The sequence below is a fragment of the Pelobates fuscus genome, chromosome 4 (genome assembly GCF_036172605.1).
Source record: "Pelobates fuscus isolate aPelFus1 chromosome 4, aPelFus1.pri, whole genome shotgun sequence".
Taxonomy (NCBI): Eukaryota; Metazoa; Chordata; class Amphibia; order Anura; family Pelobatidae; genus Pelobates; species Pelobates fuscus.
This window is the reverse complement of record NC_086320.1, coordinates 358,088,860-358,097,654: the sequence shown is the minus strand read 5'-3', so window position 1 is coordinate 358,097,654 and position 8,795 is coordinate 358,088,860. Positions and strand designations below refer to the sequence as shown.

The following is an 8,795-nucleotide window of genomic DNA, read 5'->3' as shown; positions in this document are numbered from 1 at the left end:
AATCCAAGGGTTCACATACTTTTTCCACCTGCACTGTGAATGTTTACATGGTGTGTTCAATAAAAACATGGCAACATTTCATTATTTGTGTGTTATTAGTTTAAGCAGACTGTGATTGTCTATTGTTGTGACTTAGATGATTATCAGATCACATTTTATGACCAATTTGTGTAGAAATACATATCATTCCAAAGGGTTCACATACTTTTTCTTGCAACTGTAGTTACTGTATATATATATATATATATATATATATATATATATATATATATATATATATATATATATATATATATCTCTCATGTAGTTGCTGTATATATACACACCATGTAGTTGCTGTATACATATCATGTAGTTGCTGTTTGTGATCTAGTATGACAGTTATTTCTATATACATATCATGTAGTTGCTGTGTATATATATATCATGTAGTTGCTGTATATACATATCATAGTTGCTGTGTATACACCATGTAGTTGGTGTGTGTGTGTATATATATATATATATATATATATATATAATGTAGTTGCTGTGTATATATACCATGTAGTTGCTGTGTGTGTGTATGTATATATATATATATATATTGTAGTTGCTGTGTGTTGTGATCCTTGCTGATCGTTATTACTCTATATCTATCTATCCATCTATCTCTGTAATGGACCTGCATGGACTCTCTGTCTATCTGTGGACTCTCTATCTATCGATCTGTGTGTGTAATAGACCTGCATGGAGCGGTATCTATCTATCTCTGTAATGGACCTGCATGGACTCTCTATCTATCTATCTATCTATCTATCTATCTCTGTAATGGACCTGCATGGACTCTATCTATCTGTAATAGACCTGCATGGAGCGGTATCCATCTATGGACTCACTATCTCTGTAATAGACATGCATGGACTCTATCTATCTCTCTCTGTAATGGACATGGTATTATCTGTGTAATGGACCTGCATGGACTCTATCTCTCTCTCTCTCTCTCTCTCTCTCTCTCTCTCTCTCTCTCTCTCTCTCATGGACCCATAGACATGGTATTATATGTCTCTCTATAGACCTGCATGGACACTATCTATCTATCTCTGTAATGGACATGGTATTATATGTCTGTGTAATGGACCTGCATAGACTCTCTCTCTCTGTAATGGACATGGTATTATATGTCTCTGTAATGGACCTGCATGGAGCGGTATCTATCTATGTAATCGACTTGGTATTATATATGTCTCTGTAATGGACCTGCATGGAGCTGTATCTATCTATCTCTGTAATGGACATGGTATTATCTGTCTCTCTAATAGACCTGCATGGACTCTCTATCTATCTCTGTAATAGACCTGCATGGACTCACTCTCAATCTCTCTGTAATGGACCTGCATGGACTCTCTTGTCTATCTGTCTCTGTCTCTGTCATGGACCTGCATGGACTCTCTGTCTATCTGTCTCTGTCATGGACCTGCATGGACTCTCTGTCTATCTGTCTCTGTCATGGACCTGCATGGACTCTCTGTCTATCTGTCTCTGTCATGGACCTGCATGGACTCTCTGTCTATCTGTCTCTGTCATGGACCTGCATGGACTCTCTGTCTATCTGTCTCTGTCATGGACCTGCATGGACTCTCTGTCTATCTGTCTCTGTCATGGACCTGCATGGACTCTCTGTCTATCTGTCTCTGTCATGGACCTGCATGGACTCTCTGTCTATCTGTCTCTGTCATGGACCTGCATGGACTCTCTGTCTATCTGTCTCTGTCATGGACCTGCATGGACTCTCTGTCTATCTGTCTCTGTCATGGACCTGCATGGACTCTCTGTCTATCTGTCTCTGTCATGGACCTGCATGGACTCTCTGTCTATCTGTCTCTGTCATGGACCTGCATGGACTCTCTGTCTATCTGTCTCTGTCATGGACCTGCATGGACTCTCTGTCTATCTGTCTCTGTCATGGACCTGCATGGACTCTCTGTCTATCTGTCTCTGTCATGGACCTGCATGGACTCTCTGTCTATCTGTCTCTGTCATGGACCTGCATGGACTCTCTGTCTATCTGTCTCTGTCATGGACCTGCATGGACTCTCTGTCTATCTGTCTCTGTCATGGACCTGCATGGACTCTCTGTCTATCTGTCTCTGTCATGGACCTGCATGGACTCTCTGTCTATCTGTCTCTGTCATGGACCTGCATGGACTCTCTGTCTATCTGTCTCTGTCATGGACCTGCATGGACTCTCTGTCTATCTGTCTCTGTCATGGACCTGCATGGACTCTCTGTCTATCTGTCTCTGTCATGGACCTGCATGGACTCTCTGTCTATCTGTCTCTGTCATGGACCTGCATGGACTCTCTGTCTATCTGTCTCTGTCATGGACCTGCATGGACTCTCTGTCTATCTGTCTCTGTCATGGACCTGCATGGACTCTCTGTCTCTCTCTCTGTCATGGACCTGCATGGACTCTCTGTCTCTCTCTCTGTAATGGACCTGCATGGACTCTCTGTCTCTCTCTCTGTAATGGACCTGCATGGACTCTCTGTCTCTCTCTCTGTAATGGACCTGCATGGACTCTCTGTCTCTCTCTCTGTAATGGACCTGCATGGACTCTCTGTCTCTCTCTCTGTAATGGACCTGCATGGACTCTCTGTCTCTCTCTCTGTAATGGACCTGCATGGACTCTCTGTCTCTCTCTCTGTAATGGACCTGCATGGACTCTCTGTCTATCTCTCTGTAATGGACCTGCATGGACTCTCTGTCTATCTCTCTGTAATGGACCTGAATGGACTCTCTGTCTATCTCTCTGTAATGGACCTGCATGGACTCTCTGTCTATCTGTCTCTGTAATGGACCTGCATGGACTCTCTGTCTCTGTCATGGACCTGCATGGACTCTGTTTATCTGTCTCTGTAATGGACCTGCATGGACTCTCTGTCTCTCTCTCTCTGTAATGGACCTGCATGGACTCTCTGTCTCTCTCTCTGTAATGGACCTGCATGGACTCTCTGTCTCTCTCTCTGTAATGGACCTGCATGGACTCTCTGTCTCTCTCTCTCTGTAATGGACCTGCATGGACTCTCTGTCTCTCTCTCTCTGTAATGGACCTGCATGGACTCTCTGTCTCTCTCTCTCTGTAATGGACCTGCATGGACTCTCTGTCTCTCTCTCTCTGTAATGGACCTGCATGGACTCTCTGTCTCTCTCTCTCTGTAATGGACCTGCATGGACTCTCTGTCTATCTCTCTGTAATGGACCTGCATGGACTCTCTGTCTCTCTCTCTCTGTAATGGACCTGCATGGACTCTCTGTCTCTCTCTCTCTGTAATGGACCTGCATGGACTCTCTGTCTCTCTCTCTGTAATGGACCTGCATGGACTCTCTGTCTCTCTCTCTGTAATGGACCTGCATGGACTCTCTGTCTCTCTCTCTGTAATGGACCTGCATGGACTCTCTGTCTCTCTCTCTGTAATGGACCTGCATGGACTCTCTGTCTCTCTCTCTCTGTAATGGACCTGCATGGACTCTCTGTCTCTCTCTCTCTGTAATGGACCTGCATGGACTCTCTGTCTCTCTCTCTCTGTAATGGACCTGCATGGACTCTCTGTCTATCTCTCTGTAATGGACATGGTATTATCTGTCTCTGTAATGGACCTGCATGGAGCGGCAGTGGGTGGCGGTGGCGCATAGCAGCGCCCTCTAGCGGTGAATGGCGGGTGGTGCAGGGCCTGGCACACAGCGCGCGTGACGGACTCACCCTATCAGTCAGTGGCGGTGGGCCGTGCCGCGAGCTCTCTACGTAACGGGCCTCGTCACAGGCGGCGGGGAGGACGGCTCCGGGGCGGTGTGAGCAGTACACGTAACCGGGTGCGTCACCCGGAGGGAGGAGGGAGGGAGGGAGCAGGCAGCGTCACGGCACCCAGGGGTGAAGGGGAGGGGGGAGCGGGCACGCCCTGCGTCACGTGACTACGGTTACACAGAGCACGAGATCCCTCCCGCGCCACCTGCTGGCCACGGCTGGTAACTTCCCCATCTCCGGCCGCGGTTACAACAGCGCCATCTAGTGGCTGATTTAGAGTATAACAGACAGTTACTGTGCATGGGAAATGGACCAAGACAAGATGGATGGACACATGTCACTGCTACAATCTGATGGGCAGTCCATGAATAGTGCTGCCTCTATATTGTAGCATTATGGAGGGGTGCTCATTTCGTATGGCTGCTGTGTGTTTTATTAATATATTTATTTCATGATACAAGATATTATTTGGGCTGTTTGGGTACTCCACTATAATGGCAGCCCCCTGCTTGTTCTTGGTACCCAGAGTACCAGATAGAGCAGCATTATTGGCACAGCATGATTTGGAAGGGCCGCTTAGCACCCACAGATCCTGCAGCAGGTCATTTCAGGTGATTAGTGACTGTAAGTTGAAAACCGAGGTGTGAGCAGCAGTAAAACAGGTTAAATGTGTAATAAATAAATAAATAAATAAAAAACACTATCCATCCCGTGTGTTAGGTGCACAGGGAATCCATCCTATGGATCATAGTGATACCGGAGAAACTGACGGAAGCAAAGCACAGAGAGATGGACACAGGTTTCTTCAGGAAGGAAGAGATTCTTTATTGGATCCCCGATCGGGACTCAGAGGGACTAATGTCACCAAAATACAGCAAGTTCTGAGCCCCGGACAATAGTGCAGGCTCCTTATATAGGCACATAACTCCTCCCATATTAAGCTCCACCCGCACATTCTCTTGACCAATCAATACAAATTAGAATTAACTTCCTGCTTGACCGCATGGCTTGTCCAGCACAATGGAGGAGGGGGAATACTACATCCTGTATTCTTGCACATGCTCCGTACACTACTGATCGTATCTTGCCTCGTGCAACCAACTGATCGATACGTCAGCATATGCACGTACACATGCCACGTGGTGATCTCGGCCTACTAAATTTATTTTTACCGAGATTCCACCACATTCCCCCCTTTGATGCCTCTTGATATTTCACAATTACTTGAGGCATCACTTAACCTTAGTTTGCATACACCGCAAGTTACCTTGAACCAGACCAGACTTAACTTATGATGTGAATCTTCAACACTCATCTTCCTGCATTGGTTCTCCCTGATCTAGAGCCTTATACATATAAATTGCCATTATCTGTGCAGCAGCCTTCCTCTCTGCTATATTTTCTATCAGGCTTTGCACAGACCTAACTACTAAAGGTATAAGACACGGCAGGAGTAGACACAACATTAAAATCAGTAGGACTCCACCTACCACTGCCTTAAGCCCTCCAAACCACTCATACCAGCTACCAAACCAACTGCTTGGATTATACCCTTTCCATACCTGAGTAGGCACATGCGCTAGTTTAACCATATGGCTAGTAAGCTCAGCTATTGCTTGCCCTTCGTCATCTATTTGAAGACAGCAATTGCTCAGGTTAAACTTCCCACATACACCTCCCTCTACTGCCAAAAGGTAATCCAAGGCTAATCTATTTTGGTAGACTGCTGTCCTCATCCTGGTATTATGCTTCGCTAGAAGATTGAGCGCTTGTGATGTTTCGTTAGTAATAATCTCAACCACCGCCTGTAATCTTATAATACGGTTGAGCATATAAATAGGGGTTCTATAACCAAAGGTACCATCTTCTGCCCACGTGGCTGGCCCATAATAATCTATGATACGCTGGGGAGGCCATTCATCATCTTCCCAGGCGCCTATCTCTATGGGTCCCCTTTTCTTCCTATGATTCACATCATACACTTTAACACCTAAAGTCTCACCTGTTTCAATAGGTAACAAGAAGAAGGATGGTTTGAGCATACCCAACACACATGCCCCTTCCCAGTCCTGTGGCAACTCCGAATAGGCTTTCTTACCACAGATCCAGTACAAATTTGCTGGGGCTCTCCAGGTAGATGTGATGGATAAATCAAACCACACATCCTTTAAATTGGCGTATCTAGCAAACGGGTTAGATGGTTCTGAGACATTTGAAGCCGACCACCAAGTTGTATTCTTTGTATCATCATCATAAGCTTTTTGCCCTAGACAAGTTAATTCTCCTACAGAAGTATTATACATTATTCCTTTCCTTGCTATGCAAACATAACCTATGATGGAGGTCTTTAATCTCCACTCAGATTTACCTCTAACACTCATATGATAATCGGCTTGTGTAGATATTAGTTGGTCAACTGCCTCAGAACCGGACATTACCTCCTTTGCTTCCCAAGGCCATTGGTCTCCCATGTTAGTACCTCCACACACATAGCAGTTGGTAACATTAAGACTACCGGCAATACTTTCAGCTAAATCGATGAACAGGTTTTTAGCATTATGGGGGATCTTATTATCTATACTCATCTCTTCATAAAAGGAATGATATACTTGATGAGTTTGGGAGGATACCGTATCAGTCTCTATCCCTATAAACAATACTGTCCCAGGATCTAAACCCGTCCCGTATATTTGAAACCCAAATAAATTACCATATTTGTCTAAGAACTTATCGGGGTTATTTATAAGTATATGGATGGGATTGCATTCCATAGACCTACAATATGGGCTGGTAGGCAACTTAGTCACTATCATGTCTTTGTCTACTGTCTGTCCCCAAGTTGCCCACCCCACACAAGACCAATATGGGCAAAAGTTATAGTCTTTATTTGGGCATCTAGGACTCACATATTTATTTTTACTACTGGGACAAATATATTTATCATTAGACCCATACGTCCTCTCCCATCTAAGATCCCCACATACATTCCACGGCTTTCTACCACTTGATATTGCTTTACACGCATCAAATAGCAGAACACCCGAAGAATGTACGGATTCTAACACTGTCTTATTAATTAGGGTCCCCTGAGGATCTCCATTCCTGAGAGTCAACCAAACTGTACGGGGTTGATACTCTGGACTGAAGCACTTAGGTTCTCCTACTCCTAAATGGCACACACTATAGTCTATATTTAGGTATCTACATCTCGATACATCTCCTTTACACTCGTATTGTGAATGCCAAATTAGGGTTTGGGAAATATGGTTACCTGTTCTTGTAGTCTTAATGCATACCTCACAGCTAGGAGTGTCGGTACCTCTACCTTCCTGAATATAAAAATACACATAAATAAACACTATCATCAACACATCTTTCGCCGTCATCCTCAGTCTTCGTCCGTGCGAAGGCACCTCAGCTTCCAGGATGTAAGGGCTGCAGGGAATGGAGTTCTGCTCGTCTTCACAGGAGTCCCTTCGAGACTTTCCCTGGCTTATACACTATATGTCGGTGAGCGGACAGGCTTTATTATGGCCGTCTAAAACACTCACTTCACCAAATCCCTGTAACAATAAAATTTGTAATCCTCAAAAGTTCCTCGTTACTCCGACTGAGTAGTGCGTTTTAACCGGATCTTGCAGGGATTCTCTGGATCTGCTGTAACTTGCCAAGAATCGACTGCTGCTGGTTTAACCCTGGAGTGATGTATCCACGGAGTCACTTCGGCTACTTTTATCGCTGTAGGGGTAGACAAAAGAACAACATAAGGACCTCTCCACTTGGGCCCTAACGGTACATTATTCCACTCTTTAATCCACACTTGATCTCCTGGATGATAACTATGAACTGGGGGATAAATATTCACAGGTAATCTATCTTGTACCCATTTCTGTACCTCCTCCATAGTCTTACCCAACTCTACAACCTGCTGCCGGGTAATTCCTTCTCCCAACTGACTCAAGTCCCCCCTTAAGTTACCAAGTACGGGAGGTGGTCGCCCATACATGATTTCAAAAGGAGAGAGGCCCATCCTTCTGGTAGGGGTACTGCGAATTCGCAATAAAGCTATGGGTAAGAGAACGTTCCACTTAAGTTGGGTTTCCTGACACATTTTAGCCAACTGATTCTTAATAGTTCTATTCATTCTCTCTACCTTACCAGAACTCTGGGGTCTATATGCCGTATGAAGGCTCCACTTTATACCAAGCATATGAGTCAGTTGTTGTAGGCACTGATGAACAAAAGCTGGACCATTGTCCGATCCTATAGAACAGGGTAGTCCAGATCGGGGTATTATTTCTCGTAGCAGGAATCTCACAACTTCTCCTGCTTTCTCTGTACGAGTAGGACATGCTTCTACCCAGCCTGAATAGGTGCACACAATTACCAACAGGTAACGATGTCCACCCGATTTAGGCATCACTGTAAAGTCAATTTGTAAATCGGACATGGGGAGTCCCCCCATAAACTGGACTCCTGGTGGCTTTACTGGTCCTTGTCTTGCATTATTTTTAGCACACGTTACACATCTTCGTACAATGGGCTGAATCAAGTTGGACAATCTTGGTATGTAGAAATGTTTTCTGAGAGATTCTTCTGTGCTGTCTCTCCCAGAATGTGTCCCGTTGTGATAATTTTGGACAATTTCTACCGCTAGTGATGCTGGTATGACTATCCTTCCATCTTCTAGCTGATACCACTTGTTCTCCAAATACTTTCCTTGTTCAGTCTTTAACCACTCCTCTTCTTGAGCTGTATAAACTGGAGTCCATTGGGACAGTGGAGTTGGTATAAGAGCAGCTATATGCCCCACATATTCCTGTCTTCCTGATTCAGCAGCACGCTTAGCTGCACTATCTGCCATCCGATTTCCTTTGGTTACATCACCATCTCCTCTCAGATGCGCTCGACAATGTATGATACCGACTTCTTTCGGCTCCCACACTGCTTCCAATAGTTGTAGGATTTCAGCTGCGTACTTGATTTCTTTGCCTTCTGAATTCAGTAGTCC

At 44.8% G+C, this 8,795-nt stretch overlaps 1 protein-coding gene across 1 annotated transcript in view; it reads right to left on the bottom strand.

Moving 5' to 3' along the window:
• Positions 1-3,866, bottom strand: part of CREM (cAMP responsive element modulator) — a 27,022-nt gene extending 23,156 nt beyond the window's left edge. The window contains exon 1 of the mRNA XM_063452625.1: positions 3,743-3,866. The gene's annotated coding sequence lies outside the window, so the exon portion shown is untranslated. The remainder of the gene's footprint in view (positions 1-3,742) is intronic.
• Between the last annotated feature and the right edge of the window lie 4,929 nt (positions 3,867-8,795).